At 36.5% G+C, this 25,012-nt stretch overlaps 1 protein-coding gene across 33 annotated transcripts in view; it reads right to left on the bottom strand.

The window, feature by feature from the left end:
• Graf (GTPase regulator associated with FAK) overlaps positions 1-25,012 on the bottom strand; it is a 424,388-nt gene that overhangs the window by 390,316 nt on the left and 9,060 nt on the right. The gene's annotated exons all lie outside the window — the stretch shown is intronic.

The following is a 25,012-nucleotide window of genomic DNA, read 5'->3' on the forward strand; positions in this document are numbered from 1 at the left end:
AAGGAATGAACAGTGAGCCCAAAAACGAAGCTAACCAAAGGAACGAACAGTGAGCCCAAAAACAAGCTAACCAAAGGAATGAACAGTGAGCCCAAAAACGAAGCTAACCAAACGAATGAACAGTGAGCCCAAAAAACGAGGCTAAAAAGGAATGAACAGTGAGCCGAAAGTGAGCCCAAAAACGAAGCTAACCAAAGGAATGAACAGTGAGCCCAAAAACGTGAACCAAAGCAGTGAGCACAAAAACGGTTAACCAAAGGAATGAACAGTGAGCCCAAAAACGAAGAACCAAAGGAATGAACAGTGAGCCCAAAAACTAACCAAAGGAATGAACAGTGAGCCCAAAAACGAAGCTAACCAAAGGAATGAACACTGAGCCCAAAAGCTAAGCTATTCTAAGAAAGAGAAAAGGCACTTGCGGATGTATTATATCACCGTGCTTCCCAAAAAACCAAATTCTAACAATGAGAAAATTCTTTAAGAAAAGGATTAGTCTATCAATCCAAAATTACTATAGGGCTATGGACTCGACTAAAAAAAAACAGTAAGAGATGACACATTCATGAGCTTTGATAAAGTATGAAACTGGTGCGAAAAATACAGAAAAATACAACTGCATGAAGAAAAGCAAGTTTTAACAGAAAGACTCTAAACCATCTTTGAAATAAACAGTGTTACAGGCATTATGTAACTGAAACTGCCGTTATCAGATATGTCGGTGCAAAGCCGGAAATTCATGTGATTTACTGATCTCAACACGTGCATGAAGTAGCAAATGGAGATTTACTGAGTTAACAGCTGGCTGAAAGGATGGCTACGCTTCATTAGGAAGCAACGTTTGTCTGTAAGTGACGAAAACTATGAAGATAACGTATGGATTAAATCTCGTCGGAAATGAATAAAGAAAAATCACGGCGAGATCAACGTTCTATATATATATAAAATATATATACTGTATATATAAAGTATATATATGTATACATATATAGGCTATATATAGTATTTATTTATAATATATATATATATATAAAATATATATAGGCTATATATATATATATATATATATATATATATATATATATATATATATATATATGTATATATAGGCTATATAATTTGCCTAAGGAGGATGTGATAGCATTCTTGTATATATATATATATATATATATATATATATATATATATATATATATATATATATATATATATATATATATATATAAAAATATATATATAATTTGTATACGGAGGAGGTGACAGCATTCTAGTACATCTAAATTCGACACAGAATTGTACAAGCAGGATTTTAGAGTTTCAATAAAAAATAACTTTCCAACTCGCTTTACTCTCCCTCATTTCAACAATTATTCTTCGCCCTACAGAAACTGGAATCCTTCCCATCCCCCTTCTGTTACTCCAAAGTCCGTTAATAATTATGAGATAACGGTTGCTTTTATTTTGTTTTCCAACACGAAACTTCAACGGCTTTCAGAATTACGAAGAGAAGACACCCCCTGATACCACGGGTCAAAGCAACGGTAACACCCTTGGATTTCGGGAATGCTTTCCGGAATCTCGCACTAATCTCGAGTCCCTTTGAGGGACGGCGCTACGTGATCTGGTGTGATTTAGAAACCGACACAGTCTTATTCTGTGGACGCGAGTGTGTATGTGTAAGTGTAATTGCAACTTTGTAAATAAATCTAAATTTATATACATCTACACACAGACGCGTGTCATGACAGTGGAAGCATATAGCCTATGTATATACATACACACACATTTACATTTATATATATATATATATATATATATATATATATATATATATATATATATATATATATATATATATATATATATATATATATTAATCATAAAACCACACGCCTTGTGTCTGTGTTTGTGATACCCTTCAATTTATTTGACGACAATAGCAGTCCCTTGCCTGTTAAGAGGAAAAATTCCGTTATATTTATATTTGATATCCAAATAAACACAGCAGGGGCATTTGGCATCCACAAAAGGTCACCACCACCACACCAGGTGAAAATCCAATTGCGAACAGGAAAGGAAAAGGTCACACGGCAAAACGCACAAACCGAACGACAAGAGAATATAGGAAATGAAAAACAAAAACATTAATACACTGAAAAAGATATGATTACATCCGAAACGGAATAACCTTTCTTCCCTCCAATCACTCACACACACACTCTCTCTCTCTCTCTCTCTCTCTCTCTCTCTCTCTCTCTCTCTCTCTCTCTCTCTCTCTCTCTCTCTCTCTCTGGTTTCTCAACCCAAAAATCACTTCCTTCCTGCAAAGTTTCCTTTCTTTCGAAAACGATGTAATCACACGTGCAGGTACAGTACCTTGCCTTGTCTAATGAGAAACGGATCCTATGTACAATATATATATAAGCACCACAGATAGGACACCTGCAATCATTCAAGACTGGTTTCGATATTTTTCGGTTAGCAAAGGCAGCCTCCGGCCAGCACGGATCCAAACATTAGCTTTCATTCATGATCCATACAGTCATCTACAGTATAACATACTACCAAACACTTTCCTAGTTGGCCTAAAATTCACCATACCCATATGCCTAAAATTTACCTACCCATATGTTTACATATGCCAGCAAGGCCTTCAACCCTACAGAGTACATGGTACCTTTTAGAACAGAATAGAATATATACAATTTAGGCCAAAGGCCAAGCGCTGAGACCTATGAGGTCATTCCGTGCTGAAAGGAAGATTGAGAGTAAAAGGTTACAAAGGTGTAACAGGAAGAAAACCTCGCAGTTGCGCTTTGAAACAATTGTTAGAAGAGGGTGCAAAGTACGACGGAAGAAAGAATATGAATGGCGGTGCGGTGTAAGGAATGAAAGGGGTTGCAGCTACGGGGCCTAAGGAAGGGTCGCTGCAAAGAACCTTAATGCCTACAGTACACCGTATGAGGTGCACCGATGGCACTACCTAACCCCACCCCGCCTTACGGGGCTGATACCTTTCAAACCAAGGACGCGCGTTCGTTCTCGACAACACATACACACGACCACAATGCCAAGAAGCTTCCTCCTCTCCTTTTCATTACTCTTAATGATCACGAACGGCAGACCTTGCATACCAACGCCGCGCTTATTAACAAGGCATATATACTCGTACACAGCAACCTCGGCCGCCCATTCGACTCTCATAACAAACCTCAGAAAGGTAATAATAATAGCGTGGCAATGACTTTCGCAAATCTGTCACGGCCGACGTAAGTTGCGAACGGCACACGTGGTACAGGAAATACATTTATCATCTTCGACTAATGCTCCGGTGGCAACGTTCAAGGAAAGGACTTAAACATTGTTCGTGGGCTTCCTTCTAACAAAGGTGTGCTCATATCGTGAAAAATGGCGATACAAAGGTTTATTACGCAACGGCTGAAGTAGGTGCAGAAGCAACGAACTGTATTTCTCTGGAAAGGTAATTTGTCGTTAATGTTGCAGTTGCAAGGGGTAATAAAACTAATTTCCATTTCCTCATCCTAGGAAAGTCTCTTTTTACAGTTCTCGTACTGTTTACAAATATTTAATGAAAACAAAGTGAAAATGCTCGATCAAGTTCCCAATATATAATAAAAAAATAATTTTGCTATTTTTTACTTTCCGTTTGACTGCCCATTACCTGGCATAAATAACAATAAAATATATACCACTGTCAATAAACTTACTACAAGTTTACACGTGCAAAATATATTAACATCTCTCTAGTAATTTATTTTTGGCAAATAATCCTATACGGCATAAATATAAATTTTTGTTTTCTACTATCTTCACCCCATCATTTAGACCTGTTGTATTTGTTGCTATGGTTTTTGAAGATACAGCGATGAAGATATGAAAATTCACCTAACATACAAGCTAACTCTACAGAGCCTGGTCAAATAACAGTCTCGATAAACGCAAGCTTAGTCAGCGAGAGTTTGTTATGTCAAGGTGGTAGCATGCGTAAAAAAAAAATAAACGGATATGTAATATGCCTTATAAAATAAATGACCCCATTACTGAGAAATTTTGAAACAACAACAACAACAACAACAACAACTACTACTACTACTACTACTACTACTTAGTTCTTCACTGGATGGGTCGATATCGAACTCGCCTAGCACTCTCCTAGGCCCGCGTTCGAATCTCCGGTCGGTCAGTGAAGGATTAGAAGAATTTATTTGTGGTGATAGAAATTCATTTCTCGGTATAAGCCCTAGGAGAGCTGTTAATCAGCTCAGTGGTCTGATTAAACTAAGATATACTTAACTTTTCGGTATAATGTAGTTCGGATTCCACAGTAAGCTGTAGGTCCCGTTGCTAGGTAACTAATTGGTTCTTAGCCACGTAAAATAAGTCTAATCCTTCGGGCCAGCCCTAGGAGAGCTGTTAATCAGCTCAGTGGTCTGGTTAAACTAAGGTATACTTAAACTACTACTACTACTACTACTACTACTACTACTACTACTACTACTACTACTACAGGCACGATCCCAAGATCCCTGAAAAGGAACCTGGAAAAACTAGAAGTAACAGCTCCAGGACTCATGCGGAAGAGTGTGCTACTAAAAACAGCGCGCATAGTGAGAAAAGTGATGGAACCATAAGGAGGCAGGATTCAACCCGGAACCCCACACAATAAAAAAAACACCCAGTCGAATAGGGTGACTGTGATAAACCAAAAAAAAAAAAAATAATAATAATAATAATAATAATAATAATAATAATAATAATAATAATCTCATCCACTTGGGGATATGAAATCAATTTCTCAACTTTCCAAAAATCCATCGGAACAAATATTATTGCCAAAATTAAAAATGGGACGCATATAGGCTACTATTCCTAAACAAATATAAACAAATATTTGATATAAACTCCAAGCTCATCTCAAAATTCAAGTTTTGATTAGTATGACAGTTTATTGTAACAACCTCCATTCAACTGGAAATTCAAATGTAAATTAAAATGAGTTATTCTTTATTTACATAATTTGTATATGCACGTATATTCAAGAACGGTGAGTGGGGGTGGAATTTTTTTCGGCGTGATGCTAATGTGGGAATTTTTTAGTTTTTCTCTGAATTGTATGCGAAAGATTATATATATATATATATATATATATATATATATATATATATATATATATATATATATATATATATATATATATATATATATATATATATATATATATATATATATATATATATATATATATATATATATATTAAATCTATAAATCCATGTATATATATTTGTGTGCGTGCTATTTTTTTTTTTCTCTGAAATCTATGCGTAAGATTATATTTATATATATATATATATATATATATATATATATATATATATATATATATATATATATATATATATATATGTGTGTGTGTGTGTGTGTGTGTGTGTGTGTGTGTGTGTGTGTGTGTCAGTGTCTGAGCGCGGGCGCGTAGCAATGTAGTAGGGCTATCAAGACATAATCATCATGGGCGTATGGCCAACCACTCAAGGCAAACTTAAAATTTGTAACTACGTTCGAAATGTCACAAGAGGGTGGGGAGGGAGCAGGTGGCTGCCGCTCACTCACTCCATCGTCACGAAATGACACGACGGAAAAGCATCCGAACGTTACGCCTATGCCTTCTAAAACCACCTGGTCACAACTATCATCACTTCAGCCGACCAACCAAGACAATCTCTCACGCCCAATTCCTCTCTCTCTCTCTCTCTCTCTCTCTCTCTCTCTCTCTCTCTCTCTCTCTGAAGAAATTGATATGAAGTCGAGGGTCCAACATTTATTTTTTATTTACATATGTTTTTTGTTGTTCCGAGTTCCAACGGATTCACTTTTCATCGAAGTGGACGCTCTCTCTCTCTCTCTCTCTCTCTCTCTCTCTCTCTCTCTCTCTCTCTCTCTCTCCAGCCCGTATTTCCTCCTTAGCCAACCCTACGCCCCTAAAACCCAACCAAAACCCCGGTCCTCACGAACCCCGTCTATTGCGTATCCACTTCCGGCCCGGACGAGATTTTTTTTTTTTGCGCCAAGCAGCCAAAACTAATCATGACTGAGGCCGCGTGTATGCAATTACCGAGACAATGCCAGGTTACGCTGTAAACTTCGACAGTCAAGAATGTAAAACATATATTGCCAAGATATATTAAGTGTCAATTTCGAACACACGGCAATTGCACAATTCTGTATTTTTTCCCATATTCCTGGAGCAGGTTTGTCCACTTGCTAGTAAAGAAACCTTGAGCAGCATCTATTTTATTATCTAAATCATCAAAGTCACAAGTAATTTCAATTTAACCTTAAAACATTCTGTTATGAAATATAGGCCAATTAATGTGCTATATGTCCCAGGCCTGAATTACAGACTTTTTCTTCTTGTATATGGTTAGAGTGCACCTGATTCCTGAAGAGAAATGAAACAATTTCCATGGATAAGTAAGGGACTTTTTTTTTTTACCTGAAACATCATTCATTAGAAAACGTGATTATCTGCAAAATATGTTGTTAGAAATCAATTTATACAATGTAATTCCATACATCCTCTTGTATTAATTCCAATTCATATTCGTGTCTTTATTTTCGAAAAATGATGCTAAATTCTTCTAGTAAATTACCTACGAGATACAAGGTGTGACTGCAACTGTCTTGGCACTAAAAAGATTACATTTCTTGAAAAAGTTAAAACTGAAATTCTTCACAACACTTTCTTCCTCCCCTGAAACCTAGAGAAAGTGATCCCCCAATTCCGCGGGGTGGAACTGATCTACAGGTAGTCCACGGGTAATTCAATCTCCCTCTCTCTTTCATTTATTAGAATCTTGACAGCTCACAGTGAAATATTCGACATATCCTACGAGGACAAAATTCTTGACAAACTTGATGCACAAAAATTCAGGAGGGGGGGGGAGGAAAGACGAGATGAACGCTTTGGCAGTAGACAAACATCTTGGATGACACTGGACATTTGATCCACACTTTCGACCACAAATCCACTTCCACCTGTCTTCAATCCCCGCCTGTTTACCACACCTACACCGCATTATCATTAAGACCACGATTTTCAAGGACAAAGCAATGTCCACAATAGTACTCTACTGCTGGAATGATCAGTGAATGGTAGTAAATAGCTTGGGAAGTTTGAATACTATGATGAAAAGGGAAAGTTATTCAATAAAAAAAATATTTCCTAAACATGAAGAACAATGACAATCGCAGATGAAGTATCACGTGTGGTTTATTTACAAGGAATCAAATGTCACGGTCTGTAACACAACCTACAGCGTTAAATAACGCACAAATAAATAAATGAGATGAAATCATAGCAGTAAAAATTCCAAGCCCTATGCTTTCGCACGGCGACCTTGAATGTGCGGGCCCAGAACCCTCACTTACAAGTTAAGGGACAAGAGTAAATATTCTGTCCATTCATTCATTCAATCATTCATTCATGTAAATGTTTCAGACTGTAAGCTTCCTATCACAGAAAGTAAAGGAACTCCAGGGGAAGAAAATACCTGAAGATAAAAGTAATATAAATCAGTATCATGAGATTCTATGAGCACGTAGGAGTTAGCGAATTTTACAGCAGCAAGATACACCAGTAACGTCATGCCAAGGTGACCTTGAAGGATTCCCTTTTAGCTGCAATTCCCAGAAACGTAAAGGATCTTGCATGTCATCCAAGTGCTTAGGATTACACGATTCGAAAAACCAAAAGTGGACACTATCTGATTATTCATCCGTGTCATCTCAATAATTCCCTGTCGCGTTTTCACTACTGAATTATCAAGACACAAGATTTTTCATTATATTAAATTTGCAAAGTACAAACATTCTGAGAGTGGCAAGATGATGGATGCATACTGTAGACCTCTCAAGAAAAGCAGAAGAAATTCTGCATTCATCTTCCGGAAACAGCAGGCAGTGCATATCAAGTACATACAGTATCTTCCCAGGACAACATTTCAAATCATGCATACCTCTTCCCAGAACATCGTAATATATTGAGTGTTTATCTTCCGCAGACAGCACGCAACTTCTGGGAATTAAAGGACATGTGTAATTCGACATGAGTTCATACTACAAAATTAGTATCTAATGTACGTACGCGACAAGTCAAACGCCTTGGTAATGTAACACACTTTTGACTCATACAACACTTATTACGCCTATAAAATAAGGCATGCATCGATGGGATTACTAATTTCTAAGGTGACCGCAATCTAACAAGACAACTGTGAGCATTATAAAATAATAAGAAGCTCAACTATGCACAGCATAAAAATAAAACATGTGACACTGCCTAATTTCTAAACTATCTAGACAATTGGAGATATTAGAAAATCATAAGACGATCAACTATATACAGCACAAAAATAAAACAAGTGACATTGATGCAACATGCACATAAATACAGAAAATGCCGGGGTACTAAAAAGAGGAGAAACGCAAATTGTAATACCACCTATGTTTTTCCCGTTTCAAAAAAAGTATTTAAAAAAGAAGGGAGGGTGCAAATGACGCCATCTTTAAGCTCCCTTGCTTAAAACGCTGAGCACGGCGTTCCAAACCTACCCCATCCAATTACTATGCATACCGGGATCTACAGAAAATTCTGACCCGACGCGGCATCTTCATACATAGCAGCTGGCAAGTGATTGAAAACAGAATAGACGCAGGCGGTATGTACGGATATGGCGAACAGTACCCTTTCCTTTAATGGCCCGACTTGGTTATTTTACCGTATTGTTATCGGATTCTGAAAAGAATCTCTCTGGCAGGGGAAAAATGAAAAGAATGTTGAAAAACTACATTCTTCGGACCGGAGGACCTTTCATGGGCCGATTTCATCGCCGGCGTCAAAATATCACACCCCGGGGTTCCCTTATTCCCACGACTGGAAATATGCCACTTTTTTATGGCCTCTACAAAAGCACGAAAGGGCCTCGCTAGAGCTGCTTTGTCATTCTCGCATTCCATCTGTTCCCATACAGGAAAGGGGATTTCATCTCGGTTATGAACCCTCTGACGCGTGATGTTAAAGACTATTTTCCCTAATTACAGACCAACTCAGTGATTCGCCAATCCTACCAAACTGAGTTGTCTACATCTGTAATCCAAAATACTAACATTAAACAATGACATGGTGCATAGATTAATATATATCCCCCCAACAACACACGAACACACACGCACACAGACAGTCACAAACATATAGAGTCAATAGATGTGTGTATATATATATATATATATATATATATATATATATATATATATATATATATATATATATATATATATAGTATATATACAGTATGTGTGTCTTTCTGTCTGTGTGCGTGTCTGTTCATGTGTTGTTGGGGGGGGGGTGGGTGTGTATTAATCTATACACATTATTGTTTAATGTTAGCATCTTGGATTACAAATATATATATATATATATATATATATATATATATATATATATAAATACACATACATAAATGCGTATCAATGTCACTTAAGCTATGCAAAATTATTCTGACCTCTCGGAAAATCATGATCACAATATTGCCTTTTACATCTGCCTCTTTCTTGGTACTAAAGTATTCCAATTAGGTTTCATCTGTAATATAGTAAATTTTTTTTTTTCATCAGCTGTCATTTCAGACTTTAAATTATGGCATGCATTTTCTTTCTAATAAACCTAATAGAATGGAGGTCTTCATGTCACCAAGTCTGTCGACACCAATGACCTCTGATGTTGTTACACAAGTCTGTCTTGAAAATCATTCAATCAACTCTCCCTTGTCCCAGCTAATGATGCGGTTCTACATACCCGTTATTGCATAGCCTATATTTCTATTCTTAAAATGTCGAGGCAAACTTTTGTAGTTATAAATGTAGCCTAAAATAAAATGCAAAATTGAAAAAATATCCATAATTTTATCTCTGCATGTAATAAATTAAAGCCAAAAAGCATGTGAAACACAAACAAGTGCGTACGGTACCAAAGTAGCATCTACAGTATGTATAATAAATAAACCTCAAAGTGTATCCATATATCAATTGTGCAGGCTAACAAGACAGTCGACTAGCCCAATCGAGTTTTCTGTACAGCGAATTATCAAGGCCACCGGAAATAGATCTATCTTTCGGTGGTCTCGGAACAATGCTGTATGAGTCGCGGCCCATGAAACTTTAACCACGGCCCTATGGTGGCCTATCCTATATCGTTGCCAGAAGCACGATTATGGCTAACTTTAACCTTAAATAAAATCAAAACTACTGAGGCTAGAGGGTTGCAATTCGGTATGTTTGATAACTGGAGGATGGATGGTCAACATACCAATTTGCAGCCCTCTAGCCTCAGTAGTTTTTAAGACCTGAGGGCGGGCAGAAAAGTGCGGACGGACAAACAAAGCGGGCACAATAGTGTTCTTTTACAGAAAGCTAAAATGTACAGTTACACTAGTAATCAGTAATATTTACCAAGCTTAATCGACTAATGAACCATTTATCATTTGACAAATCCTAAATGAAGCAACATACTTCAATACGAGGATTATAATAAACAAATAAATGACATAGTTTGAAAATACATAAATATAATTATGCGGACGTCCATGTCAACACGATTGCTATGGAGATGATGAGGAAATGCTGTTCCGTTCCGCAAGCCTTCATCGACGTGGCATGAGAAGAAATCATCCCGTCCGCTAGATGCTGCAAGACCTCAAAAGCACCGCCCAGTTTTTCATCCAGCTGAAGAAATTCGCACGCAATTAGGCCTATGGCTGGTTTGATTTATAACGCTCCCAAAGTGAGTGAAAATAATCTTGGGGTTTGGTCGGTATCAGTGGAAACCACGACAGCTCTTCAAGACGAAATTTAATTTAAAATCCTCAATCAAATTCAATTGAAAATCTTCATTGGTCCTTAAAAACATCAGGGATAAAAAATTAAAATCAGTCTAACTAAAAATGATTGACAAATGCCATATACATAAAAATTAAAGAAAATTCAAACATTTAACAATGGTCCTACTTAAAATACAGTTTAAGATATTTTTGTAAAAATTCACTAGAAACACAAACAGGTTGTTGAACTTCTCTAAAACAAACAGTTTGTGATTGACAAACATTTTGCATATACATAAAAATTTTACTAACAAAACTCTTAGTAAATTTAACACAAAATGTTTGTGAATACTTCTCATAAACACAAACGGTTTGTAGAACTCTTCTCTAGAAACAAACGGTTTGTAAATTCTTCTCTAGAAACACAAACGGTTTGTAGAATTCTTCTCTAGAAACACAAACGGTTTGTAGAATTCTTCTCTAGAAACACAAACAGTTTGTAGAATTCTACAAACATTTTGCGTATCTAGGAAAGAATTTTACTAACACAAACTCTTAGTAAAATTGTTCTCTAGAAACACAAAATGTTTGTAGAATTCTTCTCTAGAAACACAAACGGTTTGTAAAATTCTTCTCTAGAAACACAAACGGTGTCGTCATCACGGTGAACAAGAGCCCTGCAGTACCCACGAACCAGAGAACAAGCTCTTAATTTAGATGGCTGTTCAACACAACAGCCTCCAAAGCTTAACCTCATTCAAATGGTTTCCTGACGTGAAAAGACATAGTTCTTGATGCACAGCGGGTAATATATGACTCTTTGTGTTCAAGGCGGCGTGAACACGAAGCCCTCTCTCTCTCTCTCTCTCTCTCTCTCTCTCTCTCTCTCTCTCTCTCTCTCTCTCTCTCTGTGAGCAACGGCGAAGAAGGGCTTGAACTCTAAGATGAGTGCGTAGTCTACAATGTGAAAATAAGAATGATGGGTATGTAACGACGGCAAGCTAAGGAAGAACAGGTTAAATAAGCCTTGCAGCTGTATTAATTAGGTTTTGCAGAGAGAGAGAGAGAGAGAGAGAGAGAGAGAGAGAGAGAGAGAGAGCTGTTACTCGGTACTTCTCGTCATATTCCAAATGAATCTTAGTGAGAGTGAGGTGTTATTGAGTACTTCTCGTCATGTTACGACTGAATCAGAGAGAGAGAGAGAGAGAGAGAGAGAGAGAGAGAGAGAGAGAGAGAGAGAAATATACAAAATACTTCTCTTCATATTTCAAATGGATCATTAATGCAAAAATCTCCTTACTGTACCTGCAGCCCATTAAATAACCTGAACGTCTCGCTCCCATTAAACAATGCCTAAAATGCGCAGCCAAAACACGCACACAAACACACAAACTCCAGCCACTTCACATAGTTTACTCAGCCTCTCCTTCTCCCAATCTCCTCGCGTACCCTCATCCCGGCCTTTCATAGGCTCTTATCCACTTCCCGTTCTAATACACATTGAAGTCGCCATCTCAGCTGCTGCCGCTGCTGTTGCTGCTGCATAACATCCTCCAACAGTCGCAATTCCCTCCTGCAGAACTAACGGGACAAATGGGTGACATGTCTCTCGGAGGATTAACTCCTACCTGTTTTCCCGTATTTTACCTATACGAGTCTAGACTCGTATTTTAACTATACAAGTCGTATACTCGTGTTTTACCTATAAGAATCGTATACTCGTATTTTACCTGTAGGAGTCGTATACTCGTATTTTACCTATACGAATCGGATACTCGTATTTTACCTGTATGAGTCGTATACTCGTATTCTGCCTGTACGATTCGTATACTCGTATTTTACCTATACGAGTCCGGAAGGCCTCTGACGATACTTACTGTTTTTCATGACAAATAACCATTTAACTAAATGATTATATATCTTCATTCAACAGCCATTATATCTTTAATCGTATCAGCAAGGACAAAGAAACCCTTGATGATTATTTTTCTTAATAATTTTCAGAGAATATCCTCAATAGCTAACAGATAACTTTCTGTACTGATGATGAATCTGCAATAAAGGTTCATTTTATTTTATCAACTCAACCCTTTAAATTATATTCTTTACATTTTTACAAGTTAAGCAACCTAAAATATTATTTCAGGTTGAGTAACTTGTAAATTGACTGCCCCACTGCGTTAATCAATCTAAAATATTATTTCAGGTTGAGTAACTTGTAAATTTACTTCCCTACTAAGCTGGTCAACCTAAAATATTATTTCAGGTTGAGTACCTTGTAAATTTACTTCCCTACTAAGTGAATCAACCTAAAATATTATTTCAGGTTGAGTGACTTGTCACTTTACTTCCCTTCTCAAAAAAACTGGAAACATCTAAATTTAAATCCCTTGGAGCTCAAGTAACTACAGGCTATGCGAGTCTCATGTGCAGCAAACAAGTAGCCAGACATCTTGGTTACGTAATAAAGTAATTTAACGCCACAAATGTGCCTTTAAAGCCCCTATCCCGAGGATGCAAGTCTCCAGAATTCACATCGACAAATTTTATGGTTGTTTAACTTGGGAGAAGTTATTGCAAATGTCTAGATACTGTTTGGTAAATTAAAACAATTAAAAATATATCGAATCTATCTTGTACTCGATCTTTTAACAATGCTTTATTTTAATTTCCATTCATATTTCTAAATACAACGATGGCCATACAGTCACGCTGGCAATTTCTACTGTAACAGTTTTATAAGACAACTACCATAAAAAGTTCTCAGCTACAGTACTAGTTGAAAATGAACACGCATTCATATGAAACAGATCGAAATAACAAAATATAAATCTTACAATGTCATATGCTGTGATATTTTTTAAAATAAAACGCCAAAACCTACATCCCACAAGTCTTTAAAAAGTGCAAAATATATTTCACTCACGAAACCTCATAAGCATCCGGAACGCAAGAGACCCTAATGAAAATCCTATACCCATTGAAATCGCATAGCACTGATCAACTCGCCAGTTGGGGCATCCTCCCATATAGGGTCAAAAAGGTGTGGCCTCGCGTACACAATGCACCTTTCGTCCGGCCGGAGCGGGGGGGGAGGAGGAGGGGGAGGAGGTAGAGGCGGGCAAAGGGGCGAGAGGTCACTTCCGAGCGCTTCTCTCAACATCATACCAGTGCCGGACGTGTAGCAGCGAAGGTTTCTTGCGATGTTAAAGGTGAAAGCTCCCGGATCCTCGCAAGGGGAGGATGCTCTACTTAAGAGAGAGAGACTGTCGCGGAGTCTTCGGCGAGATGTAACTCGGCAAGGGATGGGTGTAACTGCTAAAAGGGCCTCATTAAAGAATAACAATACACAAGACCGTAAAAAGTATGTATGAATGATGCTCCTTGCGTTTAGGCCGAGATGTTCCCAAGGGTCGCTGACCTCTGCATGTGGGAAAGAAGAAAAGGCTCTAAGGCTGTATCATATTAACCCTCAATTATTTCTTACGTCAGAACTTTTACTCTTCCAAATTATACATTGCCTCATCAACCTTCCATAAAAATCTAAAAACTGCGGACAGCATACCAGTGAAGGTTGGATTTTTCTTTAACAAAAAGAAATGATGACACTGCAACTTCACTAATGATGCAACCTTCAAGAGTAAATAAAACAAAGATAACTTTTTATGACTCTTATTATTATTATAAGCTGAATAAAAGAAACGTTAACAAATGAAGGAATTTCAAAAATCTCATCAATTTACAATGACATGAAATAACATTTAAGCTAAAGTACTGGAATCGCATAAATTATGCAGAAAAAGCAATGAGGAAATACGAAACTCACTAGCAAGGAAAATACAAATTTAATTTTAAAAAACTGTAAAAATAATTATATTAAATTAATTAGGAGCACCGTGGATTATCAGAGCAGCTTCAATGGCGTGAGCAGGCCAAATGGTAACATATGGAGAATCTGTGGAAAAGTTCCTTTTCTCATTCGTGGGAAAAAGACGACCTTTTTTATTAGTTCTGGCCACATAACGAAAGAAAAAAGCCTTCTAGGGTTTTCAGAGACGTGAACCATCCGGACCACCACCGTAAGCTTCTGGAATTATAGCTACGTTAGGACCTATAAAATTTGCAATGTAAATAAGATAAGATACATATATATATATATATATATATATATATATATATATATATATATATATATATATATATATATATATATATATATAATGTGTGTGTGTGTGTATAAAGAGATGGAGATAGATGCGTTGTGGGGTTTGACTGAACACGCACATATATACATGTATATACAGGCTATATAGATATATATATATGTGTGTGTGTGTGTGTCATCATCTCTTTTCAACTACAATCCGTTTCCCCGAAATAACGAAAAGGCTAAGGTTCCCTCAGGAGACCTAACGACCTAAAAAGACTTAAAACCTAAAGCGAACATTTTTCACCCCGAAACTCTCCTTTCGGTGTCCAAGGCCAACTGACCAATTGTCATACCGCGCACACAAAACCAGGCAGACATCCCAAGCTGAGGTTCACTACCCCCGAACATCATAAATCTGCTCCAAGACCTGGCGCTACCTGACGCTACCCTGAAGACATAAAACTCGCATCCCCATATACCAGTTGTCGTAGTTTCACTCGAGATCCGAGACAGTGCACTTCTCTCCGTTCTCATTCCGGTCGGTTCAAATTAGTCTTCCACGTGATATTAAAAAGGAAAATGGTACAGTTTAAATTTCATTTTTAGAAGTCGAATTTTTTTTATTGAATACTGTAGAAACCAAAGATTCCAGACCATATACTTCTCTCCGTTCTCATTCCGCGTGGTTCAAATGGGTCTTCCATATGACATTAAAAAGGAAAATGGGGTAGCTGATATTTCATTTTAAGAGGTCGAATTTTTCATTGAACACTGAAGAAACTTATTCCAAAATTACGGTTAGCTTACAGAGAGACTAGAAACAATGTGCAAAAGCACAGGAAAAAAAAAAAATATATATATATAATATATATATATATATATATATATATATATATATATATATATATATATATATATATATATATATATACATATATATATATATATATATATATATATATATATATATATATATATATATATATATATATATATATATATATATATATTGGAGATTATCACTTGGGATAAGAACGATGGATAATTGGAAAGATGATTTTGAATGTAAGAGTTCAGGCCCATGAAGAATTAGGAATGCCACTGAATAATGAACAATTACACAAATATTCAACAAATGCATATTCTTCAGCACAAACAGACAATTTTGACTTTTTACTTCCTTTCAAGTATACAAATGCATATTCTTTAGCACGGTAACTTTTTTTCCTGCTTATTTCTTCGTGTTCAAATTGTATAGATATTTTTAACAAAAATCGCCTCCCTCTCTCTCTCCCTCTCTCTCTAAACATACTCAATGTCATATTTTCAGCTCGTCCTTACTACAACTAAACAAATCCAAACGTAACCTACCCTTCTGTCTCTACCATTACGAACTGGAACCATAACACAGTAGGCTTATGGAAAAACAACCCCTATGCCATAATCTACAGGGTCTTTCACACAATCCATTCTTAGGAAATGGCTACATGTAATTCCCAGAACCCTCAGAACGACGAAAATGAGTAACTGTCATTAACACGGAACGTGTGAAGCCGCTTCATAATTTAGGAGTGGATTTCCTTTCTCTGGAAGTTTACCAGATTTCTTAGAAACAGACGGTGAAAAACTGGCCATGTATTATTTGAAGAATATATTTTCTGTAACAGCAAGCTGAAAAACCTGGCCGTGTATATTTTGAATAGAATAGAATATGGAATTTAGGCCAAAGGCCAAGCGCTGGGACCTATGAGGTCATTCAGCGTTGAAGGGAAATTGACATTAAAAAGGTTTGAAAGGTGTCACAGGAGGAAATCCTCGCAGGTGCACTATGAAACAATTGTTTGAGAGGGTGGAAAGTCAGACGAAAGAAAATATGAACGGAGGTACAGTAAAATGAATGAAAGAGGTTGCAGCTAGGGGCCGAAGGGACGCTGCAAAGACCCTCAAGTAGTGCCTACAGTGCACCACGTGAGGTGCACTGACGGCACGAGCCCCCTACGGGGATGTATATTTTGAAGAGGATGTTTTTGATATGGATACGTTATTAGCAACAACAAATAAAAATTTGTCCATGCTACATTTCTATAAAAATTCCTTATTCAGGAGTCCAAAACTTTACTAGCATTTAAAACTGAAATCACAGAGTTCCGTCACGAATACAGCCAATGTTGCCACGATAAAAATGACGCTTCCAATACCTTAGGACTCGATAGGAATAAATGGGCATACAAAGCACGCCCCGCCTTGACACTCCGACGCCGCAACAAAAGACATTCTCGCAGCATTGTCTTGGAAAGAATGCAACAAAGCCAAGCGCTTTCCGCCCTTCACCCCAATTCCTCCTCTCGGTCTTTTTGTTACCTAACCTTCTCTCAGCATCTCGTTTACGGCCTTCGTGACCTCAGCGTTTTTTTCTTTTTCCTTTTTCCTAAATTCTAAAAGCTGACTTAGTTTATCAAGCACAGCTAAATTTATGAGGTTAATATGAGCAGAGCACAGTAGCCTACATCGTCTTCACAAGAAAATAAACTCTGATTTCTGTTGCAAAATAAACACGAAAAATATGTTACATTGTATATATTTGTTCTCTCGGTCACAAATGAAACCAACATTTAAACTGCAAAATAACTTACCCAAACACGAATACAGTATTAAAATAATAATATATATATTATTTTAATATATATAATATATATATTATTTTAATATATATAATATATGTATAATTATATATGCATTTATATAAATATGTATGTATATATATACATAAATATATATATATATATACATATGTATATATATATATATATATATATATATATATATATATATATATATATATATATATATATATATATATATATATATATATAGCTATATATGGCACTAAACACGGAAAACGTCAGTGCCCTTTTAAAAATGGGTTGGTCATCAAGTTACAAAAAAAAAAATAACAAACCAGAACTTTTAAACACTGTACAACGTTAACTCACACTAGTTTTAGAAAGTTAAGTGCCACATATCACATGCAGACGACTCGTTTACTTTATGTCAAACAGCTTCAGCAAGTCGCCTACTAGTCTAGCAGAACACTCAATCACAATTTAAAAACACAGTTCTGATGTGACGAAATTAATCTAAATAATCCTTCGCATCAATTTCGCATAATGAACACGCCAATGAAAATAAAAAATCAATCACACGGTTCATTTAGAATGAATCAGTGGCGCTTAACTGCAATCATTTTCCAAATCACAAGCTGTAAATTGGCTAGCCTATATAGTAAAACATTATTCAAGGGGATGATTAACCAGATATAAATCTACCTTGCAACTGTTAAATCAGATAATCCATACGACCACAAATATAGGATATATAAACATTCATTTGATAATGAAATCGACAGTACTCCTAATACAGTAGGCTAGTTCATCTTCTAAGTCATCAAGACCTGCTTTTAATAAACGCTTTCAAGAGATACTGAGTAGATCTTTGAATCAGCAGAACCTTATGCCTTGTTAAAATTAAATTCAATACCAACAGAACATTTTAGCATCGCTGGAGAAATTCTGAAAACGCTACATAAATTATTTTAAGCACACTTTCTCTTTATGAAACCGATCTAAATTTGGACGTAATTCTATTTTTTGTTAAACAAATTTTCGATTAAAGGCCTGCTGTCAATGCAAAAAACCAAAAAAATTAAAACAATCACTTCAGTGGATTTTGATGGAATGGCGTGTCACTACAGCGTCCAGCTGCAATGAAATGGGTGTCACTTTGGAACTTTCGTTTTCCAAGCACGACTCTATTATTTCTTCAACGGCAAAGCTCTGTCTTCGGATAGTATTCACAGTCATATTAATAATAGTACGTCCCCAATGAGTACGAAATTATAATGACGAGAAAATCGACCAGACTCTCAACAGGATCAATGTCCGATCATCCTTATACAGGACAGGCCACATACACTCAGGCATATCTTCACGTCCTTAACCTTGAAAGAGTCGGTGCAACTGTCCTGAGAGAGAGAGAGAGAGAGAGAGAGAGAGAGAGAGAGAGAGAGAGAGAGAGAGAGGTCCAACCAGCAACATTTCCGGCGCCCGTCAAGACTCACCAGAACCGGTTTCCATGAAAACTCGAGAAGTTGAAGAACTTCTCAAATAGGCCTGGTAGAAAAAATGGAGGATACCATAAATTGACTGCTGACCACAGACAAGCACAACACCAAAGAGTTTAATAAAACATAAGAACAACTGCGTTATTGGATCAACTCTGTAGTCTTTACTTGGATATAAAGTACACATTTTGATTTTCTGCTCATCTTTCACAAGTCACCAACCAATATTTCGCAAATTATTTTAGAATTAAACATCAGTTCTTAATAATACCTTTAAACAATCTCTCTCTCTCTCTCTCTCTCTCTCTCTCTCTCTCTCTCTCTCTCTCTCTGGAGCAGTCTCAAACTTACCACTGAAAATATTATGCAACTGTATCCATGTGGGTACGCTGGCAATACAGAAGAAAACTACAACGGGCTAAACTGATACATAAACAACCTACTCCAGAATAACAATAACAAAAATACAAAGTGCAAGCCACGAATGAAAGTAAAAGTTACATGCGCTAAATAAGACGTAAAACAAAAAACAAAACAAAAAAAAAATAATAAGGCAAAACTGTAAACCTAGTGACCATTCATAACTTCTCAAACACAGCCATCAACCTTCCCAGAACCACGATCGTCCTTAGGCATGAATGTCCTCAACCGAATTCCTCCCTGGTACCCCTTCCAGTTCCCTCCCCCACCCCCTCTCCCCAACAACCCTCCACCAAATCCGTTGCCCTTCCTCACCCAGCACACTTCAACAAGAGGACCACGCCACTCCCATGGACAGGGTTGTGTGACACGCACAAACTCACACACAAAATACAATACAATGTTCGACCGATTTTTTCTAGATACGTTAGTGACAGTCTCAGTGGTCATTTGCACACATAAGCCGCCTCAATTTTCGTTCTCACCACTACAGCCATCCCCATGGCTTAAAAGGAAACTCGCTCTACATTTTAATTGTTTTCGTCTTGCTTGAACTGTTACATCTTAAGGAGCCATCTCCATTAATTAATGGAAACGCTGAATTAAATATAAAAAAATTAAGATACCACTACAGAATCTAATTCACTCTTAACATAGACTAGTGGCAGATAACTGAAAATATTATCATTCTAATGCAACAATTACATAAAAACAATCGTCAAGGTCAAATAGTAATTACTAACGATATTATAATGGTGACTAGGATGGTTCTAAAAATTTAATTATAATACTGGTATATAACTAGGATGGTTCTAAAAAGTTAATTATAATAAAGGTAACTAGGATGGTTCTAAAAAGTTAATCTTCAAACGAAGAGCAGCTTTTCTTTAAATTCCTTTAGGCTTCAACTTTCAGATATTTACATAGGCTATATATTAAAAACTTCTCTTTGTTGCGTTTTCCATTCTATCACCCCATTATGCAATCGCGTTTTCGAATTCTTTTACCCAAAAATGTTAATATATGAACCTTTTCGATAAACAGCAGTACTTGGTATTTTCATACGGTTTTTTCTCTCTCTCTCTCCGTATACGAATAATAATAATAATAATAATAATAATAATAATAATAATAATAATAATAATAATAATAATAATAATACTATTATTATTATTATTCAGCAGGTGAACCCTATTCGTATGAAACAAGCACACTGGGGCCACTGACCTGAAATTCAAGCTGCCAAAGAATATAGTGCTCATTAGGAAGTAAAAATAATAACAATAATGATGTCTCGAAAGAAATATCTCTTAAAATCTGGAGATGAATTTGCACAAAAAAACTAGAACTTTTCAACTCTTGGACTTGAAACAGACAACTTACAATCTGTCAACACACACGAAACGTAAAGTACTGGTATCTTATCTTTAGTACCCTCCGTTACATAACCACTTGTGATTCTACTCTCATCCAACCTTACGTGGAGGGATACGTGGAGGGATCCAGTGCGATGGAAAGATCTATTACGGATGGTTTCATGAGTTGAAGCAGATGAAAACAGACTATTCCACTGTGCAAGTTCGACGGAAAATATTTTTTTTTACTCGCAAGGTCCTAGGCTATATGACAAATGATGAGATTCACATTCTAAATTCATAGTTTATAGTTGTTCGGAGTCACTAGTTAGATAATTCGTTCAACTTCTTCTCTTTAAACATAATCTCCAACAGATTAAACTTAAACAAAATTAAACATGGCCTCAATAGACGTTTTGCCAACCAAGAGATAAATCTGACATGTTTATAGCCTAACCAACATTCATTGCTGCCAACTTGCTGGCTAATTTCACTTACTACACGGTTTAGTTATTCAACAAAGTAATTTTAATATCTAACGCTATCATACACTATAGCCATGCCAATAACTCATGGAGGATGCTCAAAATTAAATAAACGATAAACTGATAAAATAATAATGATTTCTTCACAGCAAAGCATTCTATCCTGGTTTTTCCAATCTCAACACAACACCTGACAGACTGAAATTCACGACAGCCGACGCTCATCTCAATTTTGACATGTAGTGCAGACAGGCACAAGCATAGCCTATATACAGCAGTACGTCCAACGTCAATTTTTTCCTTGACCTATTAACTTGGGTAGGATAATTTAGTGTAATACACAATTTAGAGAAAAGAATATAGGCTACCACACTTGAAGAAGAAGAAGAAGAAGAAGAAGAAGAAGAAGAAACGAGAGAGAGAGAGAGAGAGAGAGAGAGAGAGAGAGAGAGAGAGAGAGAGAAAGAGAGAGAGTGGTTTTATCGCAGCCATTTTGATGATGCACATTTTGACACAGGAATAAAGGAATGTAGGTACTCTCTCTCCCTCTTTCTCTTTCTCTCTCTCTCTCTCTCTCTCTCTCTCTCTCTCTCTCTCTCTCTCTCTCTCCTAACTGCGACCCTCAGTATTCGTCTGACAACTAGGTACAAAATTCGCTAGTCAGATCAACGAGGCAGACTGGATTTTAAGGGAACGCGCTCATGTCTTTCATCCAGAGAGAGAGAGAGAGAGAGAGAGAGAGAGAGAGAGAGAGAGAGAGAGAGAGAGAGAGAGAGAGACGAAAACCAAGAATCGAATACGAATTAAAATACGAAGAGGGATTCTGGGCGTAAAATACTTGCCACTGTAGCTTTCACAAAATGGAACTGACAAGTGTGGAATTAGAGAATGATCTATAAAATAAACAGCCGACTCTGTTGAAACAACGAAGAACTTATAAAAAAGTTGTGTAGAAATACGAACATATGAATGATCTTCAGAGCAATTCAGGATAAACAAGTCTGCCGTGTTATAAAGGTGAAGTATATAAAGCTCGCGACCTCAATACTGTGTTCTCAAACTTGACGTAAATAACACTTGCACATCGCACTAACCGGATATGAGCTCACAAGTGTTGGAACCGTAACCCAGATAACAACATAAAACCGAGAAAATAAAACTTCTACCTTTTCATTACACCGCTACGATTCTATACACGAGTAAATTGTGGCTCTAACGAAGCTAAATGGTGCCTCATGGGGTTAATAAATAGAATATATCTTGATTTTTTACGAAACCCTTCTCTACCACGTTTGACACATGACAAAAAAATTACTCGGTTATAAAAAAGATAATAAAAAAAGAAAAAACTTGTAAGTTACGAGCTCCTAAACTTTTGAGGTGCAGACACCCCTGGGGAAGTCCAAGTTCATCAGTTTGCTATAGGCATAAACAAAGAAAAGTGAATTTTTAAATATTATTGTACCCTTTAATATATATTTATATATATATATATATATATATATATATATATATATATATATATATATATATAATTTATATATATATAATTTAGTATATATATATATATATATATATATATATATATATATATATATATATATATATATATATATATATATATATATGTGTGTGTGTTGTTAATGCGTGAGTGTGTTTGTGTCTGTGAGCGTGTAAAACCTTTCGTACAATCTTGGTTTCCAAACACAACAAAACAAAAACAATAAAACATCTCAGCACTATCTGTTTCCGGTCCTTATCACCCTACAAACGAGTGAAGCTAAAAAATACCTTTGAAAATAACGTCCATAAACTCCAAGTACACAATGCACGGCCTGATGGACTGCAATCCTCCTAACGCATCAGGAATAGAAGGTGAAAGAGCCCACAGCACAGGGATTAATTCCTTACTATAAAGCAGGCATATAAAGCAACGAAAGTTAAGTCATACTACACAATGGTGTTTCCAAAGACAAATGGAAAGGAACACAACTGACAACAATAACCAGTTAGGCTATAAAAAAAAGCACATAGTCTAACAAAATACTAAGGCACGGTGGCATACGGAAACTCTAATTACATATACCTAGCTACAGTAACAATGCATAGCCTGAATCATTATGTTCCACGCAAGCAACAATGGGTATGCTGACAATGACAAAAATCTTAGCAAATCATAAACGACCTTCGCATAGGCGAAGCGAGAAACAGGCATTCTCTACCCACTAAACAATGCAAGCTAGAAATGACTGGAAGGACAACGGTGTATGAGAACGCAAACGTCTCCAATGGCACTGAACTGGAAGGAAGGAAGAAGATTTAACAATAAACATGGACAGAGACACGTACAGTTTATATGAAAATTTCCCGACATACTTCTGTTTCAATTTAGTACGGTACTAAACCATGATAGCAGGGTAAACACATGCCACAGCACTGTAAGTTAGAGTGAAACTAAAGGTTCCTACGCTAAAGCACAAGCCGGGTAAAGGAAGGATCCCCAGAGGGCCAAGTGGGTATCTATTTATTCTCCCAGGTTATTGTTTGTTCTTTCTTATCGCTCCTCTCCATAAGACATGCAATCGTTGGTTATAGCAGTCATATTTTTCATACGGTTTCTAAAAAACAGGTTTTAAGTGTCTATAATTCTACGACATCATTTATACAATCAACGAATAAGCTTAGGCAAGACAAAATAAAACAACAACTTCACGATGCTACCACAAGCTCAATATCCATCAACACAAATTTCAATTCACTGGACAAATAGGAATAATATTTAGCAAAAAGACAACAAGTCGTCAAAACTGGTCTACGCAATGAAAATAAAATTGAATAAATAGCACCTAAAAGTAAAATATAGGCTACCATGAACAAAATTTTTTAAAATGCTGGAATTTTATCCAGGAAAGTAGGTGATATAAAAACAACAGATAGGCCTAATGCACAATAAAAAAAAAATCTACAATCAACCATTAATAAAAACTATTCACCATCCATCAACAGCAATCAGATAAAAGACAAAATAACCATTACGCAAATACGATCAAATCTAATCCTGAATTAACAACTATCCCATAAAAAGGAAGTGAAGGGCAAATCATTTCACGCCCAACGATAAGTCATCATTACCCAAGTATGCAGTAAAACGTGGCAATAATCTAAAAAAAAAAAAAAAAGTCATGCCTGAAAGACGTCCAAGCGACCCACAAATGACAGGCCAAAAATAATATACTGTATATGCAAATGTACATAGGCTAATACTGATGGGCCATCACAACTTCTACAGACCTGAGGATGAGCCCGAGTGTCTGTAATACAAGGAAAAGAATCACGCTCAACTAAATCCGAGGGAGCAACTGTAGTTGAAACTTACTTAACCGTTAAGCTGCAACTGCGTATTACGGGACGTCCACTTAGGACGAAATTAGGTGGTCATTCATAATATATTTATCACGACGATCACCCAATGAGACGAAACTCCCGGTGGTTACGAGTCCAAATTACCTTGTATTTATCGTATGAGATTCGTGTCCTTGAATTACATGTGTGTGTGTGTGTGTGTGAGTAATTCAGGGGAGGATGGGAAGGA

The sequence above is a fragment of the Macrobrachium rosenbergii genome, chromosome 37 (genome assembly GCF_040412425.1).
Source record: "Macrobrachium rosenbergii isolate ZJJX-2024 chromosome 37, ASM4041242v1, whole genome shotgun sequence".
Classification (NCBI taxonomy): domain Eukaryota; kingdom Metazoa; phylum Arthropoda; class Malacostraca; order Decapoda; family Palaemonidae; genus Macrobrachium; species Macrobrachium rosenbergii.